We start from the raw sequence: 24,448 nt of genomic DNA, 5'->3' as shown, positions 1-24,448 counted from the left end.
TACTGGAGATAGGGTTTGGCAAGAATTACTTAGGAATAAGTACCTTCATTTAAAGCCCTCTATGCGGTCCAGGAAAAACCAACCGACTCGTCTTTCTCGGAAGGCCTCATGGGGTCAAAAATCATTGAATGTTGCTTTTAGAAGACCATCGATTGGAGACAATTAGACAGACTGGTCAAACCTTGTTGAAAAGATGATGATGGTCAACATTTCACATGAATTAGACACACTCCATTTTAAGTTGACTACTTCTGGTGTCTTCATAGTCAAATCCATGTATACGAACCTCATCAATGATGGGCAACCTTTTCACCAGAAATATATTTGGAAAATGAAATTCCCGTTGAAAACGAAAATCATGTGGTATTTAGATTGAAAGGTCGTCCTAACAAAAATAATCTGAAAAAAGATATTTACAAGGATACACTGAGTCTTGCTTTTTTGGTGATTAGGAGTTTATTCAGCTTTCAGCATCTATGCTTTTAATGGCAACTTGCCAAGCTACTATGGCAATCTGTCCAGATAGCTTTTAATCTATCTTCACCCATGAGTAGTACCGATATATTTGAAAATTGGTTAGTGGGGGTACATCCCAAGTTGAAGTCTCATATCCGTGTGGTAGTTTGTGCTTTACTTTGGGCCATTTGGAGAACTTGTAATGACTGTATTTTTAACAGAATGAAAGATTCAAAGAATTTGCAGGTTATTAAGACCATCAGTTGCATTCATACGTGCTCAACTATGCAAAGAGGGGGCTCGGGAGCCCACGGTCTTTGGATGGAACCGATGGGGGTTGGTCTCTCTGGCTTTGTAATGCATGATGCTCATTTCTATACATTCTTTCTTTAATTATAAAAAATCGAGTTGGTGATAATGGTGTGCCTGTCATCTTGTAATATATAGACTGTCCGATCTATTTCCGACGGATAGAAAACAAACTATGGCAATTTTGTAAAAAAGATACCCGCATTTCTTTCCATATTTGCTGATAAGGCATTCATTCGTTCATCCTTATTTCCCACAAGCTCATTGTTGAGCGATTAAAAAACAAAGCCTATGGAACAATCTCAAGATGTTGCTGATAGTATTTCGAAAAAGCTAATAGGGATAGGATATACTATGCGGGGCGTTTATAAGGCCGAGTATAGTATGCGTGTATGTAAGCATATGTGATTGTATTATATTGTTAAAAAAAGTTGTTAATCTCGGCCAACAAAATAAGGGCCACCAGCTTCTATGTCCTCATGGGTCATGACACGACCCTACCGCAAATACTATAGCCTATTACACGACATAGAGCTGCTGAAACCGTCGACATGGCACAATTATCTCGCATCCTGGTGGCTCTTCTCCTCGTCCTAATCGCCGGAGAGGCAGCCGCCACGCCGTACGCCGGCGGCAGGGACGCCCAGCTGGCCAGCAGCTACAGCCGCGTCTTCAGCTTCGGCGACTCGCTCACGGACACCGGGAACGCGGCCATCCTCCCGGCCACCGCCGGGGGGCCCTCCTCCCACGCGCCGTACGGGGAGACCTACTTCCACCACCCCAGCGGCCGGGCGTCCGACGGCCGGCTCATCATCGACTTCATCGGTAACCATTTCGCTACGAATCATTCATTGTTCTTCCGGTGGAGACACGCGTTGACCTATGTGCATTCCTGACCAACTATCTTCCCAATTTCTGGTGGCCTAGTGGAGTCGCTGGGGTTGCCACAACCAAAGCCGTACCTCGCCGGCGAGACGGCGGACGACTTCCGGCATGGTGCGAACTTCGCGGTGGGCGGCGCGACGGCGCTTGACCCGGCGTTCTTGAAGAGCAGAGGGATAGCGACGTTTGTGCCGGTGTCTCTTAGCAACGAGACGAGCTGGTTCAACAATGTCTTGGAGCTTCTTGACTCCACGGCGTACGGTAAATATAAGGCAACTTGCTGCTGTTGGTAATTGTGCAATGTATATAGTAACTTAACTATTCGTGGTCGTTGTTGGCTACTTGCGGAGGGAATCTCTAGTCATCTAGTAGTTGCGGATGGAGTACTTGTTTCTTTCTTTAGACAACTGAAGAACTACGCACTAAAGTAAGAAATTTAAGAGCGTTTAGATCATAACTTTATTAATCTAAATGCTTTTATATTTTTTTTAATGAAAGGAGTAGTATTTTTCAGGAATCGGCTTATTAGGCATTAATAAATCTTAGACAAGTTTGGATTAGTAAAAAGGTATGTTTAGGACACATCTAGATGTGTTTTAATTATTGCACATCTAAATGAGTGAATCAAGCATAAAAGAGAAAAAAAAGAAAATATTCACACGAATCTTAATGTAAGATCAATGACATACGACATAGATGTGCAATACTTATGACATATCTAGATGTGCTTTAGCAAAACTGTTAGTAAAAATGTTAATGTGAATTGTTTTTGGTTACAAGTATATGTTAATTATTAGGGTGTGGCTAGGTCTCAATAAGAAGTAACTATGTCACATCTAATTCTTATATCATTTGATTTTAGTTGAAGATTCATGCGTATTTTTATTTTGATAGGTGAGACTTTGTTAATTCTTATTTGGATAAAAATTAGCAAATCCATAATTCTTATTGATAGGGAGACTTTACCGGAAACAAAGACATACATCATGATCCATGCATGCCAAACAGGTGCTATTACTAAACTTTATATGATGGCGATTGCAGAGTCTGAAGAAACATCAGACGTGACACATGACCCTCTAAATTATTAATAAAAAGTAGTTGCACCTGCAAGTAGTTGACCCCGCTGGTTTCTAGTTTTTTTTCTAGAACTCCAGTGATTTCTAGTTGAATGGCTTTAGGGCATCTTCAACGGCATCCCGCAAAAAACCTTTCGCAATCGTCCGCGGATAGGGTATCAGTCCGCGGACATAGATACGGGCTGCAACCATCCAACCGTAGTCGCATAAATTTTCACAACAACTCAAAAAAGTGTGGAATTCATATAAACATGGTGATTTTATATAAACATGCCGGATTTCATATGAACATGCCGGACTTCATATAAACATGACGAATTTCATTACAAATACATGAAAAAGGTCCTAGGCAGACTAATCTAAATGATCGCCGGCGTCCGGTCCCCGTCTCCGGCCATGAACCAAGAGAATGGAAGCTTCGCCTTTTCCAGCTCCGTCTCCGAAACCCCGGGAAGTGAAGTTGTTCGCCTCGACGTCGCCGCCAAGTGACTAACTGGCTGTCGATGCTGAGCCCGCCAAGCTTGGCGTCGACAGGAGGGGAGGAGCGGTGGCCTTCTTAGGACCCGACCGGTGGCGACCTACCTTGCACTACTATTCCTCGCTGTTGGCGGCGCTAGCGGACGTGCCGGCTTTTTCATGGTCATGGCGCCAGGGCACGGCCTCCTCATCGTCGGGGTCGCCGAACAATGCCTCGCCCGCGTCGTCCTCCTGCTCCTTGCCGATGGCCGCCACCTCCACCACCCGCTACTGGTACCACCAGCGGGCGAGGCGGATCTCGCAGGCGGAGCGGTAGGACTCCAGCAGCGTCTCCTCCTCCACCAGGTCCGCGTCGAGCGCGACCACCCTGCCGATGGCGACCTACTGCTCCGCCTGCAGATACTCCTGGAGGAGGTTGTGGTTGTAGTTGGCGTTGGCATGCGCCTCCCGGAACTGCTTCTCCCGCATCATGTCCATATAATGGGCACGGGCCTCGCCGATGGTCAGGGTGTAATGCACCGGCGAGGGTGCCATGGAGGAAGAGGAAGGTGTCACGGAGGAAGAAGTGGGTGGCGTTGGTGTTGGGGAACGTAGTAATTTCAAAATTTTCCTACGCACACGCAGGATCATGGTGATGCATAGCAACGAGAGTGGAGAGTGTCGTCCACGTACCCTCATAGACCGTTAAGCGGAAGCGTTATGACAACGCAGCTGATGTAGTCGTACGTCTTCACGATCGACCGATCCTCAGTACCGAACGTACGGCACCTCCGCATTCAGCACACGTTCAGCTCGGTGACGTCCCGCGAACCCATGATCCAGTAGAGCTCGGGGAAGAGTTTCGTCAGCACGACGGCGTGGTGACGATGTTGATCAAGCTACCGCAGCAGGGCTTCGCCTAAACACCGCTACAGTATGACCGAGGTGGATTATGGTGGAGGGGGCGCCGCACACGGCTGGGAGAGATCTTTGTGATCAACTTGTGTGTTTAGAGGTGCCCCTTGCCCCTGTATATAAAGGAGCAAGGGGGAGGCCGTCCAGCCCTTGTTGGTGCGCCAGGAGGAGGATTCCTCCTCCTAGTAGGAGTAGGATTCCTCCCTTTCCTACTCCTACTAGGAGAGGGAAAGGAAGGGGAAGAAAGAGAAGGAAAGGGGGGCGCCCCCCCTCTCCTAGTCCAATTTTGACCAGAGGGAGGGGGCGCGCTGCCTGCCCTAGGCCGGCCCCTCTCTCTTTCCCTTATGGCCCAACAAGGCCCATTAGCCCCCGGGGGGTTCCGGTAACCTCCGGTACTCCGGTAAAATCCCGATTTTATCCGGAACTCTTCCGATGTCCAAATGTAGGATTCCAATATATCAATCTTTATGTCTCGACCATTTCGAGACTCCCCATCATGTCCGTGATCATATCTGGGACTCCGAACTACCTTCGGTACATCAAAACATATAAACTCATAAAACCAATCGTCACAGAACTTTAAGCGTGCGGACCCTACGGGTTCGAGAACTATGTAGACATGACCGAGACATGTCTCCGGTCAATAACCAATAGCGGAACCTGGATGCTCATATTGGTTCCTACATATTCTACGAAGATCTTTATCGGTCAAACCGCATAACACTATACGTTGTTCTCTTTGTCATCGGTATGTTACTTGCCCGAGATTCGATCGTCGGTATCCCAATACCTAGTTCAATCTCGTTACCGGCAAGTCTCTTTACTCGTTCCATAATGCACTATCCCGCAACTAACTCATTAGTTGTATTGCTTGCAAGGCTTATAGTGATGTGTATTACCGAGGGGGCCTAGAGATAACTCTCCGACAATCGGAGTGACAAATCCTAATCTTGATCTATGCCAACTCAACAAGTACCATCGGAGACACTTGTAGAGCACCTTTATAATCACCCAGTTACGTTGTGACGTTTGGTAGCACACAAAGTGTTCCTCTGGTATTCGGGAGTTGCATAATCTCATAGTCATAAGAACATGTATAAGTCATGAAGAAATCAATAGCAGTAAACAAAAACGATCAAGTGCTAAGCTAACGGAATGGGTCAAGTCAATCACATCATTCTCCTAATGATGTGATCCCATTGATCAAATGACAACTCATGTCTATGGTTTAGGAAACTTAACCATCTTTGATCATTGAGCTAGTCAAGTAGAGGCACACTAGTGACACTATGTTTGTCTATGTATTCACACATGTATTATGTTTCCAGTTAATACAATTCTAGCATGAATAATAAACATTTATCATGAAATAAGGAAATAAATAATAACTTTATTATTGCCTCTAGGGCATATTTCCTTCAGTCTCCCACTTGCACTAGAGTCAAGAATCTAGATTACACAGTAATGATTCTAACACCCATGGAGTCTTGGTGTTGATCATGTTTTTCTCGTGGAAGAGGCTTAGTCAATGGGTCGGCAATATTTAGATCTGTATGTATCTTGCAAATCTCTATGTCTCCCACCTGGACTTGATCCCGGATGGAGTTGAAGCGTCTCTTGATGTGCTTGGTTCTGTTGTGAAATCTGGATTCCTTTGCCAAGGCAATTGCACCAGTATTGTCGCAAAAGATTTTCATTGGACCCGATGCACTAGGTATGACACCTAGATCGGATATGAACTCCTTCATACAGACTCCTTCATTCGCTGCTTCTGAAGCAGCAATGTACTCCGCTTCACATGTAGATCCCGCCATGACGCTCTGTTTAGAACTGCTCCAACTGACAGCTCCACCGTTTAATATAAACACGTATCCGGTTTGCGATTTAGAATCGTCCAGATCAGTGTCAAAGCTAGCATCAACGTAATCATTTTACGATGAGCTCCTTGTCACCTCCATAAATGAGAAACATATCCTTGGTCCTTTTCAGGTACTTCAGGATGTTCTTGACCGTTGTCCAGTGATCCACTCCTGGATTACTTTGGTACCTCCCTGCTAGACTAATGGCAAGGCACACATTAGGTCTGGTACACGGCATTGCATACATGATAGAGCCTATGGCTGAAGCATAGGGAACACTTTTCATTTTCTCTCTATCTTCTACAGTGGTCGGGCATTGAGTCTTACTCAACTTCACACCTTGTAATACATGCAAGAACCCTTTCTTAGCTTGATCCATTTTGAACTTGTTCAAAACTTTATCAAGGTATGTGCTTTGTGGAAGTCCAATTAAGCGTCTTGATTTATCTCTATAGATCTTGATGCCCAATATATAAGCAGCTTCACCGAGGTCTTTCATTGAAAAACTCTTATTCAAGTATCCTTTTATGATATCCAGAAATTCTATATCATTTCCAATCAACAATATGTCATCCACATATAATATTAGAAATGCTACAGAGTTCCCACTCACTTTCTTGTAAATACAGGCTTCTCCAAAAGTCTGTATGAAACCATATGCTTTGATCACACTATCAAAACGTTTATCCCAACTCCGAGAGGCTTGCACCAGTCCATAAATGGATCGCTGGAGCTTGCACACTTTGTTAGCTCCCTTTGATCGATAAAACCTTCAGGTTGCATCATATACAACTCTTTTTTCAGAAATCCATTCAGGAATGCAGTCTTTACATCCATTTGTCAAATTTCATAATCATAAAACGCGGCAATTGCTAACATGATTCGGGCGGACTTAAGCATCACTACGGGTGAGGTCTCATCGTAGTCAACTCCTTGAACTTGTTGAAAACCTTTCGCAACAAGTCGAGCTTTGTAGACAGTAACATTACCGTCAGCGTCTGTCTTCTTCTTGAAGATCCATTTATTCTCGGTGGCTTGCCGATCATCGGGCAAGTCAACCAAAGTCCACACTTTGTTCTCATACATGGATCCCATCTCATATTTCATGGCCTCAAGCCATTTTGCGGAATCTGGGCTCATCATCGCTTCCTCATAGTTCGTAGGTTCGTCATGGTCAAGTAACATGACCTCCAGAACAGGATTACTGTACCACTCTGGTGCGGATCTTTCTCTGGTTGACCTACGAGGTTCGATAGTAACTTGATCTGAAGTTTCATGATCATCATCATTAGCTTCCTCACTAATTGGTGTAGATGTCATAGGAACCGGTTTCTGTGATGAACTACTTCCCAATAAGGGAGCAGGTACAGTTACCTCATCAAGTTCTACTTTCCTCCCACTCACTTCTTTCGAGAGAAACTCCTTCTCTAGAAAGGTTCTATTCTTAGCAACGAATGTCTTGCCTTCGGATCTATGATAGAAGGTGTACCCAACAGTTTCCTTTGGGTATCCTATGAAGACACATTTCTCCGATTTGGGTTCGAGCTTATCAAGTTGAAGCTTTTTCACATAAGCATCGCAGCCCCAAACTTTAAGAAATGACAACTTTGGTTTCTTGCCAAACCATAGTTCATAAGGTGTCGTCTCAACGGATTTTGATGGTGCCCTATTTAACGTGAATGTAGCCCTATCTAAAGCATAACCCCAAAACGATAGCGGTAAATCAGTAAGAGACATCATAGATCACACCATATCTAGTAAAGTACGATTACGACGTTCGAACACACCATTACGTTGTGGTGTTCCAGGTGGCGTGAGTTGCAAAACTATTCCGCATTGTTTCAAATGTAGGCCAAACTCGTAACTCAAATATTCTCCTCCATGATCAGATCATAGAAACTTTATTTTCTTATTACGATGATTTTCCACTTCACTCTGAAATTCTTTGAACTTTTCAAATGTTTCAGACTTATGTTTTATTAAGTAGATATATGAAGGAAATATGCCCTAGAGGCAATAATAAAGTTATTATCTATTTCCTTATTTCATGATAAATGTTTATTATTCATGCTAGAATTGTATTAACCGGAAACATAATACATGTGTGAATACATAGACAAACAGAGTGTCACTAGTATGCCTCTACTTGACTAGCTCGTTAATCAAAGATGATTATATTTCCTAACCATGGACAAAGAGTTGTTATTTGATTAACGGGATCACATCATTAGTTGAATGATCTGATTGACATGACCCATTCCATTAGCTTAGCACCCGATCGTTTAGTATGTTGCTATTGCTTTCTTCATGACTTATACATGTTCCTATGACTATGAGATTATGCAACTCCCATTTACCGGAGGAACACTTTGTGTGCTACCAAACATCACAAAGTAACTGGGTGATTATAAAGGAGCTCTACAGGTGTCTCCAAAGGTACATGTTGGGTTGGCGTATTTCGAGATTAGGATTTGTCACTCCGATTGTCAGAGAGGTATCTCTGGGCCCTCTCGGCAATGCACATCACATAAGCCTTGCAAGCATTACAACTAATGAGTTAGTTGCGAGATGATGTATTACGGAACGAGTAAAGAGACTTGCCGGTAACGAGATTGAAATAGGTATTGGATACCGACGATCGAATCTCGGGCAAGTAACATACCGATGACAAAGGGAACAATGTATGTTGTTATGCGGTCTGACCGATAAAGATCTTCGTAGAATATGTAGGAGCCAATATGGGCATCCAGGTCCCGCTATTGGTTATTGACCGGAGACGTGTCTCGGTCATGTCTACATAGTTCTCGAACCCGTAGGGTCCGCACGCTTAACGTTTGTTGACGATATAGTACTATGTGAGTTATGTATGTTGGTGACCGAATGTTGTTCGGAGTCCGGGATGAGATCACGGACATGACGAGGAACTCCGTAATGGTCCGGAGATAAGTTTGATATATGTGATAATAGTGTTTGGTCACCGGAAGGGTTCCGGAAATCACCGGAAGGGGTTCCGGATGTTTCCCGAAATGTTTGGGTACGAGAACACTTTATTTGGGGCAAAGGGGAAAGCCCACAAGGTTTTTGGAAAGCGCAAAAGGAAGTTTTGTGGAGTCCAGGGGCCAGACGCCAGGGTCCCTGGCGTCTGGGTCCAGACGCCGGGAACCCTGGCGTCTGGCCCTGGAGTCCGAGAAGGACTCTTGCCTTTCGGGTGAAACCGACTTTGTGGAGGCTTTTACTCCAAGTTTCGACCCCAGGGCTCAACATATAAATAGAGGGGCAGGGCTAGCACCAAAGACACATCAAGAAACACCAAGCCGTGTGCCGGCAACCCTGTCTCCTCTAGTTTATCCTCTGTCATAGTTTTCGTAGTGCTTAGGCGAAGCCCTGCGGAGATTGTTCTTCACCAACACCGTCACCACGCCGTCGTGCTGCCGGAACTCATCTACTACTTCGCCCCTCTTGCTGGATCGAGAAGGCGAGGACGTCACCGAGCCGAACGTGTGCAGAACTTGGAGGTGCCGTGCTTTCGGTACTTGGATCGGTTGGACGTGAAGACGTACGACTACATCAACCGCGTTGATATAACGCTTCCGCGTGCGATCTACAAGGGTACGTAGATCATACTCTCCCCTCTCGTTGCTATGCATCACCATGATCTTGCGTGTGCGTAGGAATTTTTTTGAAATTACTACGTTCCCCAACAGTGGCATCCGAGCCTAGGTTTTATGGTTTGATGTTATTTGCACGAGTAGAAAACAAGTGAGTTGTGGGCGATATAAGTCATACTGCCTACCAGCATGTCATACTTTGGTTCGACGGTATTGTTGGACGAGACGACCCGGACCAACATTACGTGTACGCTTACGCGAGACCGGTTTCCCCGACGTGCTTTGCACATAGGTGGCTTGCGGGCGACTGTCTCTCCAACTTTAGTTGAACCGAGTGTGGCTACGCCCGGTCCTTGCGAAGGTTAAAACGGAGTCAAATTGACAAACTATCGTTGTGGTTTTGATGCGTAGATGAGATTGGTTCTTGCTTAAGCCCGTAGCAGCCACGTAAAACTTGCAACAACAAAGTAGAGGACGTCTAACTTGTTTTTGCAGGGCATGTTGTGATGTGATATGGTCAAGACATGATGCTAAATTTTATTGTATGAGATGATCATGTTTTGTAACCGAGTTATCGGCAACTGGCAGGAGCCATATGGTTGTCGCTTTATTGTATGCAATGCAATCGCGATGTAATGCTTTACTTTATCACTAAGCGGTAGCGATAGTCGTGGAAGCATAAGATTGGCGAGACGACAACGATGCTACGATGGAGATCAAGGTGTCGCGCCGGTGACGATGGTGATCACGACGGTGCTTCGGAGATGGAGATCACAAGCACAAGATGATGATGGCCATATCATATCACTTATATTGATTGCATGTGATGTTTATCTTTTATGCATCTTATCTTGCTTTGATTGACGGTAGCATTATAAGATGATCTCTCACTAAATTATCAAGAAGTGTTCTCCCTGAGTATGCACCGTTGCCAAAGTTCGTCGTGCCCAGACACCACATGATGATCGGGTGTGATAAGCTCTACGTCCATCTACAACGGGTGCAAGCCAGTTTTTGCACACGCAGAATACTCAGGTTAAACTTGACGAGCCTAGCATATGCAGATATGGCCTCGGAACACGGAGACCGAAAGATCGAGCGTGAATCATATAGTAGATATGATCAACATAACGATGTTCACCATTGAAAACTACTCCATCTCACGTGATGATCGGTTATGGTTTAGTTGATTTGGATCACGTGATCACTTAGAAGATTAGAGAGATGTCTATCTAAGTCGGAGTTCTTAAGTAATATGATTAATTGAACTTAAATTTATCATGAACTTAGTCCTGGTAGTATTCTGCAAATTATGTTGTAGATCAATAGCTCGCGTTGTTGCTTCCCTGTGTTTATTTTGATATGTTCCTAGAGAAAATTGTGTTGAAAGATGTTAGTAGCAATGATGCGGATTGGATCCGTGATCTGAGGTTTATCCTCATTGCTGCACAGAAGAATTATGTCCTTGATGCACCGCTAGGTGACAGACCTATTGCAGGAGCAGATGCAGATGTTATGAACGTCTGGCTAGCTCAATATGATGACTACTTGATAGTTTAGTGCACCATGCTTAACGGCTTAGAATCGGGACTTCAAAGATGTTTTGAACGTCATGGACCATATGAGATGTTCCAGGAGTTGAAGTTAATATTTCAAGCAAATACCCGAGTTGAGAGATATGAAGTCTCCAACAAGTTCTATAGCTAAAAGCTGGAGGAGAATCGCTCAACTAGTGAGCATGTGCTCAGATTGTCTGGGTACTACAATCGCTTGAATCAAGTGGAATTTAATCTTCCAGATAAGATAGTGATTGACAGAATTCTCTAGTAACCATCACCAAGTTAGTAGAACTTCGTGATGAACTATAATATGCAAGGGATAACGGAAACAACTCCCAAGCTCTTCGTGATGCTGAAATCGACGAAGGTAGAAATCAAGAAAAACATCAAGTGTTGATGGTTAACAAGACCACTAGTTTCAAGAAAAGGGCAAAGGAAAGAAGGGGAACTTCAAGAAGAACAGCAAGCAAGTTGCTGCTCAAGTGAAGAAGCCCAAGTCTGGTCCTAAGCCTGAGACTAAGTGCTTCTACTGCAAAGGGACTGGTCACTGGAAGCGGAACTACCCCAAGTGATTGGCGGATAAGAAGGATGGCAAAGTGAACATAAGTATATTTGATATACATGTTATTGATGTGTACTTTACTAGTGTTTATAGCAACCCCTCAGTATTTGATACTAGTTCAGTTGCTAAGATTAGTAACTCGAAACGGGAGTTGCAGAATAAACAGAGACTAGTTAAGGGTGAAGTGACGATATGTGTTGGAAGTGGTTCCAAGATTGATATGATCATCATCGCACACTCCCTATACTTTCGGGATTAGTGTTGAACCTAAATAAGTGTTATTTGGTGTTTGCGTTGAGCATGAATATGATTTGATCATGTTTATTGTAATACGGTTATTCATTTAAGTAAGAGAATAAATTGTTGTTCTGTTTACATGAATAAAACCTTATATGGTTACACACCCAATGAAAATAGTTCATTGGATCTCGATCTTAGTGATACACATATTCATAATATTGAAACCAAAAGATGTAAAGTTAATAATGATAGTGCAACTTATTTGTGGCACTGCCGTTTAGGTCATATTGGTGTAAAGCGCATGAAGAAACTCCATGCTGATGGGATTTTGGAATCACTTGATTATGAATCACTTGATGCTTGCGAACCATGCCTTATGGGCAAGATGACTAAAACGCCGTTCTCCGGAACAATGAAGCAAGCAACAGATTTGTTGGAAATCATACATACTGATGTATGTGGTCCGATGAATATTAAGGCTTACAGCAGGTATCATTATTTTCTGACCTTCACAAGATGATTTGAGCAGATATGAGGATATCTACTTGATGAAACATAAGTCTGAAACATTTGAACAGTTCAAAGAATTTCAGAGTGAAGTGGAAAATCATCGTGACAAGAAAATAAAAGTTTCTACGATATGATCGCAGAGGTAAAATATTTGAGTTACGAGTTTGGTCATCAGTTAAAACAATGTGAAATAGTTTCACTACTCACGCCACCTGGAACACCATAGTGTAATGGTATGTCCGAACGTCATAACCGTACTTTATTGGATATAGTGCAATCTATGATGTATCTTACCGATCTACCACTATCGTTTTGGGGTTATGCATTAGAGACAGCTGCATTCACGTTAAATAGGGCACCATCAAAATCCGTTGAGATGATGCCTTATGAACTGTGGTTTGGCAAGAAACCAAAGTTGTCGTTTCTTAAAATTTGGGGTTGTGATGCTTATGTGAAAAAGTTTCATCCTGATAAGCTCAAACCCAAATCGGAAAAGTGCGTCTTCATAGGATACCCTAAAGAAAATGTTGGGTACACCTTCTATCACAGATCCAAAGGCAAGACTTTTGTTGCTAAATTCGGAAACTTTCTGGAGAAGGAGTTTCTCTCGAAAGAAGTAAGTGGGAGGAAAGTAGAAAACTTGATAAGGTAATTGTACCTTCTCCCTTATTGGAAAGTAGTTCATCACAGAATTCTGTTCTTGTGACTACTGCACCAATTAGTGAGGAAGCTAATGATGATGATCATGTAACTTCAGATCAAGTTACTACCGAATCTCGTAGGTAAACCAGAGTAAGATCCGCACCAGAGTGGTACGGTAATCCTGTTCTGGAAGTCATGTTACTAGACCATGACGAACTTGCGAACTATGAGGAAGCGATGATGAGCCCAGATTCCGCGAAATGGTTTGAGGCCATGAAATCTGAGATATGATCCATGTATGAGAACAAAGTATGGACTTTGGTTGACTTGCCCGCTGATCGGCAAGCAATTGAGAATAAATGGATCTTCAAGAAGAAGACTGACGCTGATGGTAATATTACTGTCTACAAAGCTCGACTTGTCGCAAAAGGTTTTCGACAAGTTCAAGGGGTTGACTACGATGAGACCTTCTCACCCGTAGCGATGCTTAAGTCTCTCCGAATCATGTTAGCAATTGCCGCATTTTATGATTATGAAATTTGGCAGATGGATGTCAAAACTGCATTCCTGAATGGATTTCTGGAAGAAGAGTTGTATATGATGCAACCGGAAGGTTTTGTCGATCCAAAGGGAGCTAACAAAGTGTGCAAGCTCCAGCGATCCATTTATGGACTGGTGCAAGCCTCTCGGAGTTGGAATAAACGTTTTGATAGTGTGATCAAAGCATTTGGTTTTATACAGACTTTCGGAGAAGCCTGTATTTACAAGAAAGTGAGTGGGAGCACTACAGCATTTCTGATAAGTATATGTGAATGACATATTGTTGATCGGAAATAATGTAGAATTATTCTGTAAAGCATAAAGGAGTGTTTGAAAGGAGTTTTTCAAAGAAAGACTTCGGTGAAGCTGCTTACATATTGAGCTTCAAGATCTATAGAGATAGATCAAGACGCTTGATAAGTTTTTTCAATGAGTACATACCTTGACAAGATTTTGAAGTAGTTCAAAATGGAGCAGTCAAAGAAAGAGTTCTTGCCTGTATTACAAGGTGTGAAGTTGAGTAAGACTCAAAGCCCGACCACGGCAGAAGATAGAAAGAGAATGAAAGTCATTCCCTATGCCTTGGCCATAGGTTCTATAAAGTATGTCATGCTGTATACCAGATCTATTGTATACCCTGCACTGATTTGGCAAGGGAGTACAATAGTGATCTAGGAGTAGATCACTGGACAGCGGTCAGAATTATCCTTAGTGAAATAAGGATATGTTTCTCGATTATGGACGTGACAAAAAGGTTCGTCGTAAAGGGTTACGTCGATGCAAGTTTTTGACCCTGATCCAGATGATTCTAAGTCTCAATCTGGATACATATTGAAAGTGGGAGCAATTAGCTAGAGTAGCTCCGTGCAGAGCATTGTAGACATAGAATTTTGCAAAATACATACGGATCTGAATTTGGCAGGCCCGTTGACTAAATTTCTCTCACAGGCAAAACATGATCACTCTTTGGGTGTTAATCACATAGCGATGTGAACTAGATTATTGAACCTAGTAAACCCTTTGGGTGTTAGTCACATGGAGATGTGAACCAATCACATAAAGATGTGAACTATTGGTGTTAATCACATAGCGATGTGAACTAGATTATTGACTCTAGTGCAAGTGGGAGACTGAAGGAAATATGCCCTAGAGGCAATAATAAAGTTATTATCTATTTCCTTATTTCATGATAAATGTTTATTATTCATGCTAGAATTGTATTAACCGGAAACATAATACATGTGTGAATACATAGACAAACAGAGTGTCACTAGTATGCCTCTACTTGACTAGCTCGTTAATCAAAGATGGTTATGTTTCCTAACCATGGACAAAGAGTTGTTATTTGATTAACGGGATCACATCATTAGTTGAATGATCTGATTGACATGACCCATTCCATTAGCTTAGCACCCGGTCATTTAGTATGTTGCTATTGCTTTCTTCATGACTTATACATGTTCCTATGACTATGAGATTATGCAACTCCCGTTTACCGGAGGAACACTTTGTGTGCTACCAAACGTCACAACGTAACTGGGTGATTATAAAGGAGCTCTACAGGTGTCTCCAAAGGTACATGTTGAGTTGGCGTATTTCGAGATTAGGATTTGTCACTCCGATTGTCGGAGAGGTATCTCTGGGCCCTCTCGGTAATGCACATCACATAAGCCTTGCAAGCATTACAACTAATGAGTTAGTTGCGAGATGATGTATTACGGAATGAGTAAAGAGACTTGCCGGTAACGAGATTGAACTAGGTATTGGATACCGACGATCGAATCTCGGGCAAGTAACGTACCGATGACAAAGGGAACAACGTATGTTGTTATGCGGTCTGACCGATAAAGATCTTCGTAGAATATGTAGGAGCCAATATGGGCATCCAGGTCCCGCTATTGGTTATTGACCGGAGACGTGTCTCGGTCATGTGTACATAGTTCTCGAACCCGTAGGGTCCGCACGCTTAACGTTCATTGACGATATAGTACTATGTGAGTTATGTATGTTGGTGACCGAATGTTGTTTGGAGTCCGGGATGAGATCACGGACATGACGAGGAACTCCGGAATGGTCCGGAGATAAAGTTTGATATATGTGATAATAGTGTTTGGTCACCGGAAGGGTTCCGGAAATCACCGGAAGGGGTTCCGGATGTTTCCCGAAATGTTTGGGTACGAGAACACTTTATTTGGGGCAAAGGGGAAAGCCCACAAGGTTTTTGGAAAGCGCAAAAGGAAGTTTTGCGGAGTCCAGGGGCCAGACGCCAGGGTCCCTGGCGTCTGGGTCCAGACGCCGGAAACCCTGGCGTCTGGCCCTGGAGTCCGAGAAGGACTCTTGCCTTTCGGGTGAAACCGACTTTGTGGAGGCTTTTACTCCAAGTTTCGACCCCAGGGCTCAACATATAAATAGAGGGGCAGGGCTAGCACCAAAGACACATCAAGAAACACCAAGCCGTGTGCCGGCAACCCTGTCTCCTCTAGTTTATCCTCTGTCATAGTTTCGTAGTGCTTAGGCGAAGCCCTCCGGAGATTGTTCTTCACCAACACCGTCACCACGCCATCGTGCTGCCGGAACTCATCTACTACTTCGCCCCTCTTGCTGGATCGAGAAGGCGAGGACGTCACCGAGCCGAAAGTGTGCAGAACTCGGAGGTGCCGTGCTTTCGGTACTTGGATCGGTTGGACGTGAAGACGTACGACTACATCAACCGCGTTGATATAACGCTTCCGCGTGCGATCTACAAGGGTACATAGATCATACTCTCCCCTCTCGTTGCTATGTATCACCATGATCTTGCGTGTGCGTAGGAAATTTTTTGAAATTACTACGTTCCCCAACAATATACCCATATCTGCTCAAATCACCTGTGAATGTGAGAAAATAACGATACCCGCCGCGAGCCTCAATATTCATCGGGCCACATACATCAGTATGTATGATCTCCAACAAGTTTTTGCTCGCTCCATTGTTCCGGAGAACGGCGTTTTAGTCATCTTGACCATAAGGCATGGTTCGCAAGTACCAAGTGATTCATAATCAAGTGATTCCAGAAGTCCATCAGTATGGAGTTTCTTCATGCGCTTTACACCAATATGACCTAAACGGCAGTGCCACAAATAAATTGCACTATCATTATCAACTCTGCATCTTTTGGCTTCAATATTATGAATATGTGTATCACTACCATCGAGATTCATCAGAAATAGACCACTCTTCAAGGGTGCATGACCATAAAAGATATTACTCATATAAATAGAACAACCATTATTCTCGGATTTAAATGAATAACCGTCTCGCATTAAACAAGATCCAGATATAATGTTCATGCTCAACGCTAGCACCAAATAACAATTATTTAGGTCTAAAACTAATCCCGAAGGTAGATGTAGAGGTAGCGTGCCGACGGTGATCACATAGACTTTGGAACCATTTCCCACGCGCATCGTCACCTCGTCCTTAGCCAGTCTTCGCTTAATCTGTAGTGCCTGTTTAGAGTTGCAAATATTAGCAACAGAACCAGTATCAAATACCCAAGTGCTACTGCGAGCTCTGGTAAGGTACACATCAATAACATGTATATCACATATACCTTTGTTCACCTTGCCATCCTTCTTATCCGCCAAATACTTGGGGCAGTTCCGCTTCCAGTGACCAGTCTGTTTGCAGTAGAAGCACTCGGTCTCAGGCTTAGGTCCAGACTTGGGTTTCTTCTCTTGAGCAGCAACTTGCTTGTTGTTCTTCTTGAAGTTCCCCTTCTTCTTCCCTTTACCCTTTTTCTTGAAATTGGTGGTTTTGTTAACCATCAACACTTGATGCTCCTTTTTGATTTCTACCTCCGCAGCTTTTAGCATCGCGAAGAGCTCGGGAATTGTCTTATTCATCCCTTGCATATTATAGTTCATCACAAAACTTTTGTAGCTTGGTGGCAGTGATTGAAGAACTCTATCAATGACACTATCAACAGGAAGACTAACTCCCAGTTCAGTCAAGTGATTATGATACCCAGACATTTTGAGTATATGCTCACTGATAGAACTATTCTCCTCCATCTTGCAGCTATAGAACTTATTGGAGACTTCATATCTCTCCATCTGGGCATTTGCTTGAAATATTAACTTCAACTCTTGGAACACCTCATATGCTCCATGACGTTCAAAACGTCGTTGAAGTCCCGGTTCTAAGCCGTAAAGCATGGCACACTGTGTTGGGGAACGTAGTAATTTCAAAAAAATTCCTACGCACACGCAAGATCATGATGATGCACAGCAACGAGAAGGGAGAGTGTTGTCTACGTACCCTCGTAGACCGAAGCGGAAGCGTTGACGCAACGTAGAGGAAGTAGTCGTACGTCTTCCCGGTCCAACCGATCCAAGCACCGTTACTCTGGCACCTCCGAGTTCTTGACACACGTACAGCTCGATGACGCGCCCCGGGCTCCGATCCAGCAAAGCTTCGGGGAGGAGTTTCGTCAGCACGACGGCGTGGTGACGATCTTGATGTTTAACCGTCGTAGGGCTTCGCCTAAGCACCACTACAATATGATTGAGGTGTAATATCATGGAGGGGGGCACCGCACACGGCTAAGGAACGATCACGAAGATCAACTTGTGTGTTCTAGGGTGCCCCCCTGCCCCCGTATATAAAGGAGCCAAAGGGAGGGGGCGGCCGTCCAAGGAGGGGCGCGCCAGGGGGAGTCCTACTCCTACCGGGAGTAGGACTCCCCTCTTTCCTAGTTGGAGAAGGAGAAGGGGGGAAAGAGGAGGAAGAGGGGAAGGAAAGGGGGGGGCCGCCCCCTTCCCTTGTCCTATTCGAACTAGGAAGGGGAGGGGCGCGCGGCCACCTCTTGCCTCCTTCTCTCTTCTCCCTCAAGGCCTATGTAGGCCCAATAACCCCCCGGGGGGTTCCGGTAACCCCCTGGTACTCCGGTAAAATGCCGATTTCACCCGGAACGATTCCGATGTCCAAATATAAGCTTCCAATATACCGATCTTTATGTCTCGACCATTTCGAGACTCCTCGTCATGTCCGTGATCACATCCGGGACTCCGAACAACCTTCGGTACATCAAAATACATAAACTCATAATGAAACTGTCATCGTAACTTTAAGCGTGCAGACCCTACGGTTCGAGAACAATGTAGACATGACCGAGACACGTCTTTGGTCAATAACCAATAGCGGGACCTGGATGCCCATATTGGCTCCTACATATTCTACGAAGATCTTTATCGGTCAGACCGCATAACAACATACGTTGTTCCCTTTGTCATCGGTATGTTACTTGCCCGAGATTCGATCGTCGGTATCCAATACCTAGTTCAATCTTGTTACCGGCAAGTCTCTTTACTCGTTCTGTAATACATCATCCCGCAACTAACGCATTAGTTGCAATGCTTGCAAGGCTTAAGTGATGTGCATTACCGAGAGGGCCCAGAGATACCTCTCCGACGATCGGAGTGACAAATCCTAATCTCAAAATACGTCAACCCAACATGTACCTTTGGAGACACCTGTAGAGCACCTTTATAATCACCCAGTTACGTTGTGACGTTTGGTAGCACACAAAGTGTTCCTCCGGCACACGGGAGTTACATAATCTCATAGTCATGGGAACATGTATAAGTCATGAAGAAAGCAATAGCAACATACTAAACGATCGGGTGCTAAGCTAATGGAATGGGTCATTTCAATCAGATCATTCAACTAATGATGTGATCCCGTTAATCAAATAACAACTCTTTGTCCATGGTTAGGAAACATAACCATCTTTGATTAATGAGCTAGTCAAGTAGAGGCATACTAGTGACACTCTGTTTGTCTATGTATTCACACATGTATTATGTTTCCGGTTAATACAATTCTAGCATGAATAATAAACATTTATCATGATATAAGGAAATAAATAATAACTTTATTATTGCCTCTAGGGCATATTTCCTTCAGTCTCCCACTTGCACTAGAGTCAATAATCTAGATCACATCGCCATGTGATTTAACATCAATAGTTCACATCTTTATGTGATTGGTTTACATCTCCATGTGACTAACACCCAAAGGGTTTACTAGATTCAATGATCTAGTTCACATCGCTATGTGATTAAGACCCAAAAAGTGATCTTGTTTTGCTTGTGAGAGAAGTTTAGTCAACAGGTCTGCCATATTCAGATCCGCATGTATTTTGCAAATTTCTATGTCAACAATGCTCTGCATGGAGCTACTCTAGCTAATTGCTCCCACTTTCAATATGTATCCAGATTGAGACTTAGAGTCATCTGGATCAGTGTCAAAACTTGCATCGACGTAACCCTTTACGACGAACCTTTTGTCACCTCCGTAATCGAGAAACATATCCTTATTCTAGTAAGGATAATTTTGACCGCTGTCCATTGATCTACTCCTAGATCACTATTGTACTCCCTCTCTTAACACAGTGTATGGTATACAATAGATCTGGTACACAGCATGGCATACTTTATAGAACCTATGACTGAGGCATAGGGAATGACTTTCATTCTCTTTCTATCTTCTGCCGTGGTCGGGCTTTGAATCTTACTCAACTTCTCACCTTGTAACACAGGCAAGAAAATTTTTCTTTGACTGTTCCATTTTGAACTACTTCAAAATCTTGTCAAGGTATGTACTCATTGAAAAAACTTATCAAGCGTCTTGATCTATCTCTATAGATCTTGATACTCAATATGTAAGAAGCTTCACCGAGGTCTTTCTTTGAAAAACTCCTTTCAAACACTCCTTTATGCTTTGCAGAATAATTCTACATTATTTCCGATCAACAATATGTCATTCACATATACTTATCAGAAATGTTGTAGTGCTCCCACTCACTTTCTTGTAAATACAGGCTTCACCGCAAGTCTGTATAAAACTATATGCTTTGATCAACTTATCAAAGCGTATATTCCAACTCCGAGATGCTTGCACCAGTCCATAAATGGATCACTGGAGCTTGCATATTTTGTTAGCACCTTTAGGATTGACAAAACCATCTTGTTGCATCACATACAACTCTTCTTTAATAAATTCATTAAGGAATGCAGTTTTGTTTATCCATTTGCCAGATTTCATAAAATGCGGCAATTGCTAACATGATTTGGACAGACTTAAGCATAGATACGAGTGAGAAACTCTCATCGTAGTCAACACCTTGAACTTGTCGAAAACCTTTTGCGACAATTCTAGCTTTGTAGATAGTGACACTACTATCCGTGTCCGTCTTCCTCTTGAAGATCCATTTATTATCAATGGCTTGCCGATCCTCGGGCAAGTCCACCAAAGTCCACACTTTGTTCTCATACATGGATCCTATCTCAGATTTCATGGCCTCAAGCCATTTATCAGAATCTGGGCTCATCATCGCTTCCTCATAGTTCGTAGGTTCATCATGGTCAAGTAACATGACCTCCAGAATAGGATTATTGTACCACTCTGGTGCGAATCTCACTCTGGTTTACCTACGAGATTCGGTAGTAACTTGATCTGAAGTTACATGATCATCATCATTAGCTTCCTCACTAATTGGTGTAGTAGTCACAGGAACTGAATTCTGTGATGAACTATTTTCCAATAAGGGAGAAGGTACAATTACCTTATCAAGTTTTCTACTTTCCTCCCACTCACTTCTTTCGAGAGAAACTCCTTCTCTAGAAAGGATCCATTCTTAGCAACGAATGTCTTGCCTTCGATTCTGTGATAGAAGGTGTACCCAACTGTCTCCTTTTGGGTATCCTATGAAGACATATTTCTCCGATTTGAGTTTGAGCTTATCGAGATGAAACTTTTTCACATAATCATCGCAACTCCAAACTTTAAGAAACGACAGCTTAGGTTTCTTGCCAAACCATAGTTCACACGGTGTCGTCTCAACGGATTTAGACGGTGCCCTATTTAACATGAATGCAGCTGTCTCTAATGCATAACCCCAAAACGATAGTGGTAGATCGGTAAGAGACATCATAGATCGCACTATATCTAATAAAGTACGGTTATGACGTTCGGACACACCATTACACTATGGTGTTCCAGGTGGCGTGAGTAGTGAAACTGTTTCACATTATTTTAATTGAAGGCCAAACTCGTAACTCAAATATTTTACCTCTGCGATCATATCGTAGAAACTTTTATTTTCTTGTCAAGATGATTTTCCACTTCACTCTGAATTTTTTTGAAATGTTCAAATGTTTCAGACTTATGTTTCATCAAGTAGATATCCCCATATCTTCTCAAATCATCTGTGAAGGTCAGAAAATAATGATACCTGCTGCAAGCCTTAATATTCATCGGACCACATACATCAGTATGTATGATTTCCAACAAATCTGTTGCTTGCTTCATTGTTCCGGAGAACGGCGTTTTAGTCATCTTGCCCATAAGGCATGGTTCGCAAGCATCAAGTGATTCATAATCAAGTGATTCCAAAAGCCCATCAGCATGGAGTTTCTTCATGCGCTTTACACAAATATGACTTAAACGGCAGTGCCACAAATAAGTTGCACTATCATTATTAACTTTGCATCTTTTGGTTTCAATATTATGAATATGTGTATCACTATGATCGAGATCCAACGAACTTGTTTCATTGGGTGTATGACCATCGAAGGTTTTATTCATGTAAACAGAACAACAATTATTCTCTGACTTTAATGAATAACCGTATTGCAATAAACATGATCAAATCATATTCATGCTTAACGAAAAAACCAAATAACATTTATTTAGGTTCAACACTAATCCCGAAAATATAGGGAAGTGTGCGATGATGATCATATCAATCTTGGAACTACTTCCAACACACATCGTCACTTCACCCTTAACTAGTCTCTGTTTATTCTGTAACTCCTGTTTCGAGTTACTACTCTTAGCAACTGAACTAGCATCAAATACTGAGGGGTTGCTATAAACACTAGTAAAGTACACATCAATAACATGTATATCAAATATACTTATGTTCACTTTGCCATCCTTCTTATCCGCCAATCACTTGGGGTAGTTCCGCTTCCAGTGACCAGTCCCTTTCCAGTAGGAGAACTTAGCTTAAGGCTTAGGACCAGAATTGGGCTTCTTCACATGAGCAGCAACTTGCTTGCTATTTTTCTTGAAGTTCCCCTTTTTCCTTTTGCCCTTTTCTTGAAACTAGTGATCTTGTCAACCATCAACACTTGATGCTCTTTCTTGATTTCTACCTTCATCAATTTCATCATCATGAAAAGCTCAGGATTCGTTTTCGTCATCCCTTGCATACTATAGTTCATCACGAAGTTCTACTAACTTGGTGATGGTGACTAGAGAATTCTGTCAATCACTATCTTATCTGGAAGATTAACTCCCACTTGATTCAAGCGATTGTAGTAACCAGACAATCTGAGCACATGCTCACTAGTTGAGATATTCTCCTCCATCTTTTAGCTATAGAACTTGTTGGAGACTTCATATCTCTCAACTCGGGTATTTGCTTGAAATATTAACTTCAACTCCTGGAACATCTCATATGGTCCATGACGTTCAAAACGTCTTTGAAGTCCCGATTCTAAGCCGTTAAGCATGGTGCACTAAACTATCAAGTAGACATCATATTGAGCTAGCCAAACGTTCATAACGTCTGCATCTGCTCCTGCAATAGGTCTATCACCTAGCGGTGCATCAAGGACATAATTCTTCTGTGCAGCAATGAGGATAAACCTCAGATCACGGATCCAATCCGCATCATTGCTACTAACATCTTTCAACACAATTTTTCTCTAGGAACATATCAAAATAAACATATGAAAGCAACAACGCGAGCTATTGATCTACAACATAGATATGCTAATACTACCAGGACTAAGTTCATGATAAATTAAAGTTCAATTAATCATATTACTTAAGAACTCCCACTTAGATAGACATCCCTCTAATCCTCTAAGTGATCACGTGATCCAAATCAACTAAACCATAACTGATCATCACGTGAAATGGAGTAGCTTTCAATGGTGAACATGTTGGGGAACGTAGCAGAAATTCAAAATTTTCCTACGTGTCACCAAGATCTATCTATGGAGAAACTAGCAACGAGGGGAAGAAGAGTGCATCTACATACCCTTGTAGATCGCTAAGCGGAAGCGTTCAAGTGAACGGGGTTGATGGAGTCGTACTCACCGTGATCCAAATCACCGATGACCAAGTGCCGAACGGACGGCACCTCCGCGTTCAACACACATGCAGCCCGGTGACGTCTCCCACGCCTTGATCCAGCAAGGGGAGAAGGAGAGGTTGAGGAAGACTCCTTCCAGCAGCAGCACAACGGCATGGTGATGGTGGAGGAGCGTGGCAATCCTGCAGGGCTTCGCCAAGCACCGCAGAAGAGGAGGAGGGAGAGAGGTAGGGCTGCGCCAAGAGGGAGATCGAATCGCGTGTTGGGCAGCCCCTAGGCCTCAAGTATATATAGGGGGAGGGGAGGGGGCTGTGCCCCCTTTAGGGTTCCCACCCCAAGGGGTGCGGCAGCCCCAGATCCCATCTGAGGGAGGCGGCCAAGGGGGGAGGAGAGGGAGGCGCAGGGAGCATGGGCCTTAGGGCCCATCTGCCCTTAGGGTTTGCCCCCTTCCTCCCCTTAGGCGCCTTGGGCCCTTGTGGGGGGCGCACCAACCCACCTGGGGCTGGCCCCCTCCCACACTTGTCCCATGTAGCCCTCCGGGGCCGGTGGCCCCACTTGGTGGACCCTCGGGACCCTCCCGGTGGTCCCGGTACGTTATCGATAAAACCCGAAACTTTTCCGGTGACCAAAATAGGACTTCCCATATATAAATCTTTACCTCCGGACCATTTCGGAACTCCTCGT

At 43.4% G+C, this 24,448-nt stretch overlaps 1 pseudogene; it reads left to right on the top strand.

Annotated features, from left to right (window-relative positions):
* The first annotated feature begins 1,301 nt into the window (after positions 1–1,301).
* The window catches only part of LOC125512423, a 41,963-nt pseudogene continuing 18,816 nt past the window's right edge, over positions 1,302–24,448 (top strand).

This window comes from Triticum urartu, chromosome 6 (genome assembly GCF_003073215.2).
Source record: "Triticum urartu cultivar G1812 chromosome 6, Tu2.1, whole genome shotgun sequence".
In the NCBI taxonomy this organism is placed as follows: Eukaryota; Viridiplantae; Streptophyta; class Magnoliopsida; order Poales; family Poaceae; genus Triticum; species Triticum urartu.
This window is presented reverse-complemented; position numbering and strand designations above follow the sequence as displayed.